A 16,257-nucleotide genomic window follows, 5' to 3' on the forward strand; every position below is an offset into this window, starting at 1 on the left:
CGCGGTAAAATTATCAAACGTTGACCGGTTCGCGGCTATAAAAAGTTTGGGGAGCACTGCTGTACACCACAAGTGAGAGCTTTTGGATTCGATGCATTGCAAGCTCTTAATATCACCATATGCCTTGCGAACCCTGAGAATTAAGCTGTGGAGCCCAATATTGCACCAAGACAGAGTGGAACCACGCGCAGGATATCGTTCTGCAACCGTAGCAGAGATGGACCCGTTCGAAGAATACGTGACCATCCACAAAGGGTCATTTCGATTCGTCGGAGAACGACGTGATAAAGAATAATTGGAATTTATTCTGCGAGGCTCCCCGTCCCACTGACGAGGCGGGGCCGAAGCCTCCGAAAAAATATAAACAATTATCGTCCCCGTCCTCAACGGGACGCGGTAAAATTATCAAACGTTGACCGGTTCGCGACTATAAAAAGTTTGGGGAGCACTGCTGTACAGCACAAGTGAGAGCTTTGGGATTCGAAGAATTGCAAGCTCTTAATATCATCATAGGTCTTGCAAACCCTAAGAATTAAGCTTTGGAGCCCAATATTGCACCAAGACAGAGTGGAACCTCGCGCAGGATATCGTTCTGCAACCGTAGCAGAGATGGACCCGTTCGAAGAATACGCGACCATCCACAAAGGGTCATTTCGATTCGTCGGAGAACGACGTGATAAAGAATAATTGGAATTTATTCTGCGAGGCTCCCCGTCCCACTGACGAGGCGGGGCCGAAGCCTCCGCAAGAATATAAACAATTAACGTCTCGCCCCCCATCGGGGCGCGGTAAAATTATCAAACGTTGACCGGTTCGCGGCTATAAAAAGTTTGGGGAGCACTGCTGTACAGCACAAGTGAGAGCTTTTGGATTCGATGCATTGCAAGCTCTTAATATCACCATAGGTCTTGCGAATCCTGAGAATTAAGCTGTGGAGCCCAATATTGCACCAAGACAGAGTGGAACCACGCGCAGGATATCGTTCTGCAACCGTAGCAGAGATGGACCCGTTCGAAGAATACGCGACCATCCACAAAGGGTATTTCGATTCGTCGGTTGACGACGTGATAAAGAAAAATTGGTATTAGTTCTGCGAGGCTCCCCGTCCCACTGACGAGGCGGGGCCGAAGCCTCCGCAAGAATATAAACAATTAACGTCTCGCCCCTCATCGGGGCGCGGTAAAATTATCAAACGTTGACCGGTTCGCGACTATAAAAAGTTTGGGGAGCACTGCTGTACAGCACAAGTGAGAGCTTTGGGATTCGAAGAATTGCAAGCTCTTAATATCATCATAGGTCTTGCAAACCCTAAGAGTAAGCTTTGGAGCCCAATATTGCACCAAGACAGAGTGGCACCACGCGCAGGATATCGTTCTGCAACCGTAGCAGAGATGGACCCGTTCGAAGAATACGCGACCATCCACAAAGGGTCATTTGGATTCGTCGGAGAACGACGTGATAAAGAAAAGTTGGAATTTATTCTGCGAGGCTCTCCGTCTCACTGGTGAGACAGGGTCGAAGCCTCCGAAAAAATATAAACAATTATCGTCCCCGTCCTCAACGGGACGCGGTAAAATTATCAAACGTTGACCGGTTCGCGACTATAAAAAGTTTGGGGAGCACTGCTGTACAGCACAAGTGAGAGCTTTGGGATTCGAAGAATTGCAAGCTCTTAATATCATCATAGGTCTTGCAAACCCTAAGAATTAAGCTTTGGAGCCCAATATTGCACCAAGACAGAGTGGAACCTCGCGCAGGATATCGTTCTGCAACCGTAGCAGAGATGGACCCGTTCGAAGAATACGCGACCATCCACAAAGGGTCATTCCGATTCGTCGGAGAACGACGTGATAAAGAATAATTGGAATTTATTCTGCGAGGCTCCCCGTCCCACTGACGAGGCGGGGCCGAAGCCTCCGCAAGAATATAAACAATTAACGTCTCGCCCCCCATCGGGGCGCGGTAAAATTATCAAACGTTGACCGGTTCGCGGCTATAAAAAGTTTGGGGAGCACTGCTGTACAGCACAAGTGAGAGCTTTTGGATTCGATGCATTGCAAGCTCTTAATATCACCATAGGTCTTGCGAATCCTGAGAATTAAGCTGTGGAGCCCAATATTGCACCAAGACAGAGTGGAACCACGCGCAGGATATCGTTCTGCAACCGTAGCAGAGATGGACCCGTTCGAAGAATACGCGACCATCCACAAAGGGTATTTCGATTCGTCGGTTGACGACGTGATAAAGAAAAATTGGTATTAGTTCTGCGAGGCTCCCCGTCCCACTTACGAGGCGGGGCCGAAGCCTCCGCAAGAATATAAACAATTAACGTCTCGCCCCTCATCGGGGCGCGGTAAAATTATCAAACGTTGACCGGTTCGCGACTATAAAAAGTTTGGGGAGCACTGCTGTACAGCACAAGTGAGAGCTTTGGGATTCGAAGAATTGCAAGCTCTTAATATCATCATAGGTCTTGCAAACCCTAAGAATTAAGCTTTGGAGCCCAATATTGCACCAAGACAGAGTGGCACCACGCGCAGGATATCGTTCTGCAACCGTAGCAGAGATGGACCCGTTCGAAGAATACGCGACCATCCACAAAGGGTCATTTGGATTCGTCGGAGAACGACGTGATAAAGAAAAGTTGGAATTTATTCTGCGAGGCTCTCCGTCTCACTGGTGAGACAGGGCCGAAGCCTCCGAAAAAATATAAACAATTAACGTCTCGCCCCTCATCGGGGCGCGGTAAAATTATCAAACGTTAACCGGTTCGCGACTATAAAAAGTTTGGGGAGCACTGCTGTACAGCACAAGTGAGAGCTTTGGGATTCGAAGAATTGCAAGCTCTTAATATCATCATAGGTCTTGCAAACCCTAAGAATTAAGCTTTGGAGCCCAATATTGCACCAAGACAGAGTGGAACCTCGCGCAGGATATCGTTCTGCAACCGTAGCAGAGATGGACCCGTTCGAAGAATACGCGACCATCCACAAAGGGTCATTCCGATTCGTCGGAGAACGACGTGATAAAGAATAATTGGAATTTATTCTGCGAGGCTCCCCGTCCCACTGACGAGGCGGGGCCGAAGCCTCCGCAAGAATATAAACAATTAACGTCTCGCCCCCCATCGGGGCGCGGTAAAATTATCAAACGTTGACCTTTTCGCGGCTATAATAAGTTTGGGGAGCACTGCTGTACAGCACAAGTGAAAGCTTTTGGATTCGAAGAATTGCAAGCCCTTGCTATCACCACTGGTCTAGCGAAACGTGGGAATTAAGCTGTACAACCCAATATTCCACCAACACAGAGTGGAACCACGCGCAGGATCTCGTTCTGCAACCGCAGCAGAGATGGACCCGTTCGAAGAATACGCGACCATCCACAAAGGGTCATTTCGATTCGTCGGAGAACGACGTGATAAAGAAAAGTTGGAATTTATTCTGCGAGGCTCTCCGTCTCACTGGTGAGACAGGGCCGAAGCCTCCGAAAAAATATAAACAATTAACGTCTCGCCCCTCATCGGGGCGCGGTAAAATTATCAAACGTTAACCGGTTCGCGACTATAAAAAGTTTGGGGAGCACTGCTGTACAGCACAAGTGAGAGCTTTGGGATTCGAAGAATTGCAAGCTCTTAATATCATCATAGGTCTTGCAAACCCTAAGAATTAAGCTTTGGAGCCCAATATTGCACCAAGACAGAGTGGAACCTCGCGCAGGATATCGTTCTGCAACCGTAGCAGAGATGGACCCGTTCGAAGAATACGCGACCATCCACAAAGGGTCATTCCGATTCGTCGGAGAACGACGTGATAAAGAATAATTGGAATTTATTCTGCGAGGCTCCCCGTCCCACTGACGAGGCGGGGCCGAAGCCTCCGCAAGAATATAAACAATTAACGTCTCGCCCCCCATCGGGGCGCGGTAAAATTATCAAACGTTGACCTTTTCGCGGCTATAATAAGTTTGGGGAGCACTGCTGTACAGCACAAGTGAAAGCTTTTGGATTCGAAGAATTGCAAGCCCTTGCTATCACCACTGGTCTAGCGAAACGTGGGAATTAAGCTGTACAACCCAATATTCCACCAACACAGAGTGGAACCACGCGCAGGATCTCGTTCTGCAACCGCAGCAGAGATGGACCCGTTCGAAGAATACGCGACCATCCACAAAGGGTCATTTCGATTCGTCGGAGAACGACGTGATAAAGAATAATTGGAATTTATTCTGCGAGGCTCCCCGTCCCACTGACGAGGCGGGGCCGAAGCCTCCGCAAGAATATAAACAATTAACGTCTCGCCCCTCATCGGGGCGCGGTAAAATTATCAAACGTTGATCGGTTCGCGACTATAAAAAGTTTGGGGAGCACTGCTGTACAGCACAAGTGAGAGCTTTGGGATTCGAAGAATTGCAAGCTCTTAATATCATCATAGGTCTTGCAAACCCTAAGAATTAAGCTTTGGAGCCCAATATTGCACCAAGACAGAGTGGCACCACGCGCAGGATATCGTTCTGCAACCGTAGCAGAGATGGACCCGTTCTAAGAATACGCGACCATCCTCAAAGGGTCTTTTGGATTCGTCGGAGAACGACGTGATAAAGAAAAGTTAGAATTTATTCTGCGAGGCTCTCCGTCTCACTGGTGAGACAGGGCCGAAGCCTCCGAAAAAATATAAACAATTATCGTCCCCGTCCTCAACGGGACGCGGTAAAATTATCAAACGTTGACCGGTTCGCGACTATAAAAAGTTTGGGGAGCACTGCTGTACAGCACAAGTGAGAGCTTTGGGATTCGAAGAATTGCAAGCTCTTAATATCATCATAGGTCTTGCAAACCCTAAGAATTAAGCTTTGGAGCCCAATATTGCACCAAGACAGAGTGGAACCTCGCGCAGGATATCGTTCTGCAACCGTAGCAGAGATGGACCCGTTCGAAGAATACGCGACCATCCACAAAGGGTCATTCCGATTCGTCGGAGAACGACGTGATAAAGAATAATTGGAATTTATTCTGCGAGGCTCCCCGTCCCACTGACGAGGCGGGGCCGAAGCCTCCGCAAGAATATAAACAATTAACGTCTCGCCCCCCATCGGGGCGCGGTAAAATTATCAAACGTTGACCGGTTCGCGGCTATAAAAAGTTTGGGGAGCACTGCTGTACACCACAATTGAGAGCTTTGGGATTCGAAGAATTGCAAGCTCTTAATATCATCATAGGTCTTGCAAACCCTAAGAATTAAGCTTTGGAGCCCAATATTGCACCAAGACAGAGTGGCACCACGCGCAGGATATCGTTCTGCAACCGTAGCAGAGATGGACCCGTTCGAAGAATACGCGACCATCCACAAAGGGTCATTTGGATTCGTCGGAGAACGACGTGATAAAGAAAAGTTGGAATTTATTCTGCGAGGCTCTCCGTCTCACTGGTGAGACAGGGTCGAAGCCTCCGAAAAAATATAAACAATTATCGTCCCCGTCCTCAACGGGACGCGGTAAAATTATCAAACGTTGACCGGTTCGCGACTATAAAAAGTTTGGGGAGCACTGCTGTACAGCACAAGTGAGAGCTTTGGGATTCGAAGAATTGCAAGCTCTTAATATCATCATAGGTCTTGCAAACCCTAAGAATTAAGCTTTGGAGCCCAATATTGCACCAAGACAGAGTGGAACCTCGCGCAGGATATCGTTCTGCAACCGTAGCAGAGATGGACCCGTTCGAAGAATACGCGACCATCCACAAAGGGTCATTCCGATTCGTCGGAGAACGACGTGATAAAGAATAATTGGAATTTATTCTGCGAGGCTCCCCGTCCCACTGACGAGGCGGGGCCGAAGCCTCCGCAAGAATATAAACAATTAACGTCTCGCCCCCCATCGGGGCGCGGTAAAATTATCAAACGTTGACCGGTTCGCGGCTATAAAAAGTTTGGGGAGCACTGCTGTACAGCACAAGTGAGAGCTTTTGGATTCGATGCATTGCAAGCTCTTAATATCACCATAGGTCTTGCGAATCCTGAGAATTAAGCTGTGGAGCCCAATATTGCACAAAGACAGAGTGGAACCACGCGCAGGATATCGTTCTGCAACCGTAGCAGAGATGGACCCGTTCGAAGAATACGCGACCATCCACAAAGGGTATTTCGATTCGTCGGTTGACGACGTGATAAAGAAAAATTGGTATTAGTTCTGCGAGGCTCCCCGTCCCACTTACGAGGCGGGGCCGAAGCCTCCGCAAGAATATAAACAATTAACGTCTCGCCCCTCATCGGGGCGCGGTAAAATTATCAAACGTTGACCGGTTCGCGACTATAAAAAGTTTGGGGAGCACTGCTGTACAGCACAAGTGAGAGCTTTGGGATTCGAAGAATTGCAAGCTCTTAATATCATCATAGGTCTTGCAAACCCTAAGAATTAAGCTTTGGAGCCCAATATTGCACCAAGACAGAGTGGCACCACGCGCAGGATATCGTTCTGCAACCGTAGCAGAGATGGACCCGTTCGAAGAATACGCGACCATCCACAAAGGGTCATTTGGATTCGTCGGAGAACGACGTGATAAAGAAAAGTTGGAATTTATTCTGCGAGGCTCTCCGTCTCACTGGTGAGACAGGGCCGAAGCCTCCGAAAAAATATAAACAATTAACGTCTCGCCCCTCATCGGGGCGCGGTAAAATTATCAAACGTTAACCGGTTCGCGACTATAAAAAGTTTGGGGAGCACTGCTGTACAGCACAAGTGAGAGCTTTGGGATTCGAAGAATTGCAAGCTCTTAATATCATCATAGGTCTTGCAAACCCTAAGAATTAAGCTTTGGAGCCCAATATTGCACCAAGACAGAGTGGAACCTCGCGCAGGATATCGTTCTGCAACCGTAGCAGAGATGGACCCGTTCGAAGAATACGCGACCATCCACAAAGGGTCATTCCGATTCGTCGGAGAACGACGTGATAAAGAATAATTGGAATTTATTCTGCGAGGCTCCCCGTCCCACTGACGAGGCGGGGCCGAAGCCTCCGCAAGAATATAAACAATTAACGTCTCGCCCCCCATCGGGGCGCGGTAAAATTATCAAACGTTGACCTTTTCGCGGCTATAATAAGTTTGGGGAGCACTGCTGTACAGCACAAGTGAAAGCTTTTGGATTCGAAGAATTGCAAGCCCTTGCTATCACCACTGGTCTAGCGAAACGTGGGAATTAAGCTGTACAACCCAATATTCCACCAACACAGAGTGGAACCACGCGCAGGATCTCGTTCTGCAACCGCAGCAGAGATGGACCCGTTCGAAGAATACGCGACCATCCACAAAGGGTCATTTCGATTCGTCGGAGAACGACGTGATAAAGAATAATTGGAATTTATTCTGCGAGGCTCCCCGTCCCACTGACGAGGCGGGGCCGAAGCCTCCGCAAGAATATAAACAATTAACGTCTCGCCCCTCATCGGGGCGCGGTAAAATTATCAAACGTTGATCGGTTCGCGACTATAAAAAGTTTGGGGAGCACTGCTGTACAGCACAAGTGAGAGCTTTGGGATTCGAAGAATTGCAAGCTCTTAATATCATCATAGGTCTTGCAAACCCTAAGAATTAAGCTTTGGAGCCCAATATTGCACCAAGACAGAGTGGCACCACGCGCAGGATATCGTTCTGCAACCGTAGCAGAGATGGACCCGTTCTAAGAATACGCGACCATCCTCAAAGGGTCTTTTGGATTCGTCGGAGAACGACGTGATAAAGAAAAGTTAGAATTTATTCTGCGAGGCTCTCCGTCTCACTGGTGAGACAGGGCCGAAGCCTCCGAAAAAATATAAACAATTATCGTCCCCGTCCTCAACGGGACGCGGTAAAATTATCAAACGTTGACCGGTTCGCGACTATAAAAAGTTTGGGGAGCACTGCTGTACAGCACAAGTGAGAGCTTTGGGATTCGAAGAATTGCAAGCTCTTAATATCATCATAGGTCTTGCAAACCCTAAGAATTAAGCTTTGGAGCCCAATATTGCACCAAGACAGAGTGGAACCTCGCGCAGGATATCGTTCTGCAACCGTAGCAGAGAAGGACCCGTTCGAAGAATACGCGACCATCCACAAAGGGTCATTCCGATTCGTCGGAGAACGACGTGATAAAGAATAATTGGAATTTATTCTGCGAGGCTCCCCGTGCCACTGACGAGGCGGGGCCGAAGCCTCCGCAAGAATATAAACAATTAACGTCTCGCCCCCCATCGGGGCGCGGTAAAATTATCAAACGTTGACCGGTTCGCGGCTATAAAAAGTTTGGGGAGCACTGCTGTACACCACAATTGAGAGCTTCTGGATTCGATGCATTGCAAGCTCTTAATATCACCATAGGTCTTGCGAATCCTGAGAATTAAGCTGTGGAGCCCAATATTGCACCAAGACAGAGTGGAACCACGCGCAGGATATCGTTCTGCAACCGTAGCAGAGATGGACCCGTTCGAAGAATACGCGACCATCCACAAAGGGTATTTCGATTCGTCGGTTGACGACGTGATAAAGAAAAATTGGTATTAGTTCTGCGAGGCTCCCCGTCCCACTGACGAGGCGGGGCCGAAGCCTCCGCAAGAATATAAACAATTAACGTCTCGCCCCTCATCGGGGCGCGGTAAAATTATCAAACGTTGACCGGTCCGCGACTATAAAAAGTTTGGGGAGCACTGCTGTACAGCACAAGTGAGAGCTTTGGGATTCGAATAATTGCAAGCTCTTAATATCATCATAGGTCTTGCAAACCCTAAGAATTAAGCTTTGGAGCCCAATATTGCACCAAGACAGAGTGGCACCACGCGCAGGATATCGTTCTGCAACCGTAGCAGAGATGGACCCGTTCGAAGAATACGCGACCATCCACAAAGGGTCATTTGGATTCGTCGGAGAACGACGTGATAAAGAAAAGTTGGAATTTATTCTGCGAGGCTCTCCGTCTCACTGGTGAGACAGGGCCGAAGCCTCCGAAAAGATATAAACAATTATCGTCCCCGTCCTCAACGGGACGCGGTAAAATTATCAAACGTTGACCGGTTCGCGACTATAAAAAGTTTGGGGAGCACTGCTGTACAGCACAAGTGAGAGCTTTGGGATTCGAAGAATTGCAAGCTCTTAATATCATCATAGGTCTTGCAAACCCTAAGAATTAAGCTTTGGAGCCCAATATTGCACCAAGACAGAGTGGAACCTCGCGCAGGATATCGTTCTGCAACCGTAGCAGAGATGGACCCGTTCGAAGAATACGCGACCATGCACAAAGGGTCATTCCGATTCGTCGGAGAACGACGTGATAAAGAATAATTGGAATTTATTCTGCGAGGCTCCCCGTCCCACTGACGAGGCGGGGCCGAAGCCTCCGCAAGAATATAAACAATTAACGTCTCGTCCCCCATCGGGGCGCGGTAAAATTATCAAACGTTGACCGGTTCGCGGCTATAAAAAGTTTTGGGAGCACTGCTGTAAAGCACAAGTGAGAGCTTTGGGATTCGAAGAATTGCAAGCTCTTAATATCATCATAGGTCTTGCAAACCCTAAGAATTAAGCTTTGGAGCCCAATATTGCATCAAGACAGAGTGGCACCACGCGCAGGATATCGTTCTGCAACCGTAGCAGAGATGGACCCGTTCGAAGAATACGCGACCATCCACAAAGGGTCATTTGGATTCGTCGGAGAACGACGTGATAAAGAAAAGTTGGAATTTATTCTGCGAGGCTCTCCGTCTCACTGGTGAGACAGGGCCGAAGCCTCCGAAAAAATATAAACAATTATCGTCCCCGTCCTCAACGGGACGCGGTAAAATTATCAAACGTTGACCGGTTCGCGACTATAAAAAGTTTGGGGAGCACTGCTGTACAGCACAAGTGAGAGCTTTGGGATTCGAAGAATTGCAAGCTCTTAATATCATCATAGGTCTTGCAAACCCTAAGAATTAAGCTTTGGAGCCCAATATTGCACCAAGACAGAGTGGAACCTCGCGCAGGATATCGTTCTGCAACCGTAGCAGAGATGGACCCGTTCGAAGAATACGCGACCATCCACAAAGGGTCATTCCGATTCGTCGGAGAACGACGTGATAAAGAATAATTGGAATTTATTCTGCGAGGCTCCCCGTCCCACTGACGAGGCGGGGCCGAAGCCTCCGCAAGAATATAAACAATTAACGTCTCGCCCCCCATCGGGGCGCGGTAAAATTATCAAACGTTGACCGGTTCGCGGCTATAAAAAGTTTGGGGAGCACTGCTGTACAGCACAAGTGAGAGCTTTTGGATTCGATGCATTGCAAGCTCTTAATATCACCATAGGTCTTGCGAATCCTGAGAATTAAGCTGTGGAGCCCAATATTGCACAAAGACAGAGTGGAACCACGCGCAGGATATCGTTCTGCAACCGTAGCAGAGATGGACCCGTTCGAAGAATACGCGACCATCCACAAAGGGTATTTCGATTCGTCGGTTGACGACGTGATAAAGAAAAATTGGTATTAGTTCTGCGAGGCTCCCCGTCCCACTTACGAGGCGGGGCCGAAGCCTCCGCAAGAATATAAACAATTAACGTCTCGCCCCTCATCGGGGCGCGGTAAAATTATCAAACGTTGACCGGTTCGCGACTATAAAAAGTTTGGGGAGCACTGCTGTACAGCACAAGTGAGAGCTTTGGGATTCGAAGAATTGCAAGCTCTTAATATCATCATAGGTCTTGCAAACCCTAAGAATTAAGCTTTGGAGCCCAATATTGCACCAAGACAGAGTGGAACCACGCGCAGGATATCGTTCTGCAACCGTAGCAAAGATGGACCTGTTCGAAGAATACGCGACCATCCACAAAGGGTCATTTCGATTCGTCGGAGAACGACGTGATAAAGAAAAGTTGGAATTTATTCTGCGAGGCTCTCCGTCTCACTGGTGAGACAGGGCCGAAGCCTCCGAAAAAATATAAACAATTAACGTCTCGCCCCTCATCGGGGCGCGGTAAAATTATCAAACGTTGACCGGTTCGCGACTATAAAAAGTTTGGGGAGCACTGCTGTACAGCACAAGTGAGAGCTTTGGGATTCGAAGAATTGCAAGCTCTTAATATCATCATAGGTCTTGCAAACCCTAAGAATTAAGCTTTGGAGCCCAATATTGCACCAAGACAGAGTGGAACCTCGCGCAGGATATCGTTCTGCAACCGTAGCAGAGATGGACCCGTTCGAAGAATACGCGACCATCCACAAAGGGTCATTCCGATTCGTCGGAGAACGACGTGATAAAGAATAATTGGAATTTATTCTGCGAGGCTCCCCGTCCCACTGACGAGGCGGGGCCGAAGCCTCCGCAAGAATATAAACAATTAACGTCTCGCCCCCCATCGGGGCGCGGTAAAATTATCAAACGTTGACCTTTTCGCGGCTATAAAAAGTTTGGGGAGCACTGCTGTACAGCACAAGTGAAAGCTTTTGGATTCGAAGAATTGCAAGCCCTTGCTATCACCACTGGTCTAGCGAAACGTGGGAATTAAGCTGTACAACCCAATATTCCACCAACACAGAGTGGAACCACGCGCAGGATCTCGTTCTGCAACCGCAGCAGAGATGGACCCGTTCGAAGAATACGCGACCATCCACAAAGGGTCATTTCGATTCGTCGGAGAACGACGTGATAAAGAATAATTGGAATTTATTCTGCGAGGCTCCCCGTCCCACTGACGAGGCGGGGCCGAAGCCTCCGCAAGAATATAAACAATTAACGTCTCGCCCCTCATCGGGGCGCGGTAAAATTATCAAACGTTGATCGGTTCGCGACTATAAAAAGTTTGGGGAGCACTGCTGTACAGCACAAGTGAGAGCTTTGGGATTCGAAGAATTGCAAGCTCTTAATATCACCATAGGTCTTGCGAACCCTGAGAATTTAGCTGTGGAGCCCAATATTGCACCAAGACAGAGTGGAACCACGCGCAGGATATCGTTCTGCAACCGTAGCAGAGATGGACCCGTTCGAAGAATACGCGACCATCCACAAAGGGTCATTTCGATTCGTCGGAGAACGACGTGATAAAGAAAAGTTGGAATTTATTCTGCGAGGCTCCCCGTCCCACTGACGAGGCGGGGCCGAAGCCTCCGCAAGAATATAAACAATTAACGTCTCGCCCCCCATCGGGGCGCGGTAAAATTATCAAACGTTTACCGGTTCGCGACTATAAAAAGTTTGGCGAGCACTGCTGTACAGCACAAGTGAGAGCTTTGAGATTCGAAGAATTGCAAGCTCTTAATATCACCATAGGTCTTGCAAACCCTGAGAATTAAGCTTTGGAGCCCAATATTGCACCAAGACAGAGTGGAACCTCGCGCAGGATATCGTTCTGCAACCGTAGCAGAAATGGACCCGTTCGAAGAATACGCGGGCATCCACAAAGGGTATTTCGATTCGTCGGAGAACGACGTGATAAAGAAAAATTGGAATTTATTCTGCGAGGCTCTCCGTCTCACTGGTGAGACAGGGCCGAAGCCGCCGCAAAAAATAAACAATTATCGTCCCCCTCCTCCTCCAAAAGGTTGGTGCGCACTGCTGTAAAGCACAAGTGAAAGCTTTTGGATTCGAAGAATTGCAAGCTCTTATTATCACCACTGGTCCAGCGAAACGTGACAATTAAGCTGTACAACCCAATATTGCGCCAACGCAGAGTGGAACCACGCGCAGGATCTCGTTCTGCAACCGTAGCAGAGATGGGCGCGTTCGAAGAATACGCGATCATCCACGAAGGGTATTTCGATTCGTCGGTTGACGACGTGATAAAGAAAAATTGGAATTTATTCTGCAAGGCTCCCCGTCCCACTGACGAGGCGGAGCCGTAGCCTCCGCAAGAATATAAACAATTAACGTCTCGCCCCCCATCGGGGCGCGGTAAAATTATCAAACGTTGACCGGTTCGCGACTATAAAAAGTTTGGGGAGCACTGCTGTACAGCACATGTGAGAGCTTTGGGATTCGAATAATTGCAAGCTCTTAATATCATCATAGGTCTTGCAAACCCTAAGAATTAAGCTTTGGAGCCCAATATTGCACCAAGACAGAGTGGCACCACGCGCAGGATATCGTTCTGCAACCGTAGCAGAGATGGACCCGTTCGAAGAATACGCGACCATCCACAAAGGGTCATTTGGATTCGTCGGAGAACGACGTGATAAAGAAAAGTTGGAATTTATTCTGCGAGGCTCTCCGTCTCACTGGTGAGACAGGGCCGAAGCCTCCGAAAAGATATAAACAATTATCGTCCCCGTCCTCAACGGGACGCGGTAAAATTATCAAACGTTGACCGGTTCGCGACTATAAAAAGTTTGGGGAGCACTGCTGTACAGCACAAGTGAGAGCTTTGGGATTCGAAGAATTGCAAGCTCTTAATATCATCATAGGTCTTGCAAACCCTAAGAATTAAGCTTTGGAGCCCAATATTGCACCAAGACAGAGTGGAACCTCGCGCAGGATATCGTTCTGCAACCGTAGCAGAGATGGACCCGTTCGAAGAATACGCGACCATCCACAAAGGGTCATTCCGATTCGTCGGAGAACGACGTGATAAAGAATAATTGGAATTTATTCTGCGAGGCTCCCCGTCCCACTGACGAGGCGGGGCCGAAGCCTCCGCAAGAATATAAACAATTAACGTCTCGCCCCCCATCGGGGCGCGGTAAAATTATCAAACGTTGACCGGTTCGCGGCTAGAAAAAGTTTTGGGAGCACTGCTGTAAAGCACAAGTGAGAGCTTTTGGATTCGAAGAATTGCAAGCTCTTAATATCACCATAGGTCTTGCGAATCCTGAGAATTAAGCTGTGGAGCCCAATATTGCACCAAGACAGAGTGGAACCACGCGCAGGATATCGTCCTGCAACCGTAGCAGAGATGGACCCGTTCGAAGAATACGCGACCATCCACAAAGGGTATTTCGATTCGTCGGTTGACGACGTGATAAAGAAAAATTGGTATTAGTTCTGCGAGGCTCCCCGTCCCACTGACGAGGCGGGGCCGAAGCCTCCGCAAGAATATAAACAATTAACGTCTCGCTCCTCATCGGGGCGCGGTAAAATTATCAAACGTTGACCGGTTCGCGACTATAAAAAGTTTGGGGAGCACTGCTGTACAGCACAAGTGAGAGCTTTGGGATTCGAAGAATTGCAAGCTCTTAATATCATCATAGGTCTTGCAAACCCTAAGAATTAAGCTTTGGAGCCCAATATTGCACCAAGACAGAGTGGCACCACGCGCAGGATATCGTTCTGCAACCGTAGCAGAGATGGACCCGTTCGAAGAATACGCGACCATCCACAAAGGGTCATTTGGATTCGTCGGAGAACGACGTGATAAAGAAAAGTTGGAATTTATTCTGCGAGGCTCTCCGTCTCACTGGTGAGACAGGGCCGAAGCCTCCGAAAGAATATAAACAATTATCGTCCCCGTCCTCAACGGGACGCGGTAAAATTATCAAACGTTGACCGGTTCGCGACTATAAAAAGTTTGGGGAGCACTGCTGAACAGCACAAGTGAGAGCTTTGGGATTCGAAGAATTGCAAGCTCTTAATATCATCATAGGTCTTGCAAACCCTAAGAATTAAGCTTTGGAGCCCAATATTGCACCAAGACAGAGTGGAACCTCGCGCAGGATATCGTTCTGCAACCGTAGCAGAGATGGACCCGTTCGAAGAATACGCGACCATCCACAAAGGGTCATTCCGATTCGTCGGAGAACGACGTGATAAAGAATAATTGGAATTTATTCTGCGAGGCTCCCCGTCCCACTGACGAGGCGTGGCCGAAGCCTCCGCAAGAATATAAACAATTAACGTCTCGCCCCTCATCGGGGCGCGGTAAAATTATCAAACGTTGACCGGTTCGCGACTATAAAAAGTTTGGGGAGCACTGCTGTACAGCACAAGTGAGAGCTTTGGGATTCGAAGAATTGCAAGCTCTTAATATCATCATAGGTCTTGCAAACCCTAAGAATTAAGCTTTGGAGCCCAATATTGCACCAAGACAGAGTGGAACCTCGCGCAGGATATCGTTCTGCAACCGTAGCAGAGATGGACCCGTTCGAAGAATACGCGACCATCCACAAAGGGTCATTCCGATTCGTCGGAGAACGACGTGATAAAGAATAATTGGAATTTATTCTGCGAGGCTCCCCGTCCCACTGACGATGCGGGGCCGAAGCCTCCGCAAGAATATAAACAATTAACGTCTCGCCCCCCATCGGGGCGCGGTAAAATTATCAAACGTTGACCGGTTCGCGGCTATAAAAAGTTTGGGGAGCACTGCTGTACAGCACAAGTGAGAGCTTTTGGATTCGATGCATTGCAAGCTCTTAATATCACCATAGGTCTTGCGAACCCTGAGAATTAAGCTGTGGAGCACAATATTGCACCAAGACAGAGTGGAACCACGCGCAGGATATCGTTCTGCAACCGTAGCAGAGATGGACCCGTTCGATGAATACGCGACCATCCACAAAGGGTCATTTGGATTCGTCGGAGAACGACGTGATAAAGAAAAGTTGGAATTTATTCTGCGAGGCTCTCCGTCTCACTGGTGAGACAGGGCCGAAGCCTCCGAAAAGATATAAACAATTATCGTCCCCGTCCTCAACGGGACGCGGTAAAATTATCAAACGTTGACCGGTTCGCGACTATAAAAAGTTTGGGGAGCACTGCTGTACAGCACAAGTGAGAGCTTTGGGATTCGAAGAATTGCAAGCTCTTAATATCATCATAGGTCTTGCAAACCCTAAGAATTAAGCTTTGGAGCCCAATATTGCACCAAGACAGAGTGGAACCTCGCGCAGGATATCGTTCTGCAACCGTAGCAGAGATGGACCCGTTCGAAGAATACGCGACCATCCACAAAGGGTCATTCCGATTCGTCGGAGAACGACGTGATAAAGAATAATTGGAATTTATTCTGCGAGGCTCCCCGTCCCACTGACGAGGCGGGGCCGAAGCCTCCGCAAGAATATAAACAATTAACGTCTCGCCCCCCATCGGGGCGCGGTAAAATTATCAAACGTTGACCGGTTCGCGGCTATAAAAAGTTTGGGGAGCACTGCTGTACAGCACAAGTGAGAGCTTTTGGATTCGATGCATTGCAAGCTCTTAATATCACCATAGGTCTTGCGAACCCTGAGAATTAAGCTGTGGAGCCCAATATTGCACCAAGACAGAGTGGAACCACGCGCAGGATATCGTTCTGCAACCGTAGCAGAGATGGATCCGTTCGAAGAATAC

The sequence above is a fragment of the Lasioglossum baleicum genome, unplaced genomic scaffold, assembly GCF_051020765.1.
Source record: "Lasioglossum baleicum unplaced genomic scaffold, iyLasBale1 scaffold0025, whole genome shotgun sequence".
NCBI classification, from domain to species: domain Eukaryota; kingdom Metazoa; phylum Arthropoda; class Insecta; order Hymenoptera; family Halictidae; genus Lasioglossum; species Lasioglossum baleicum.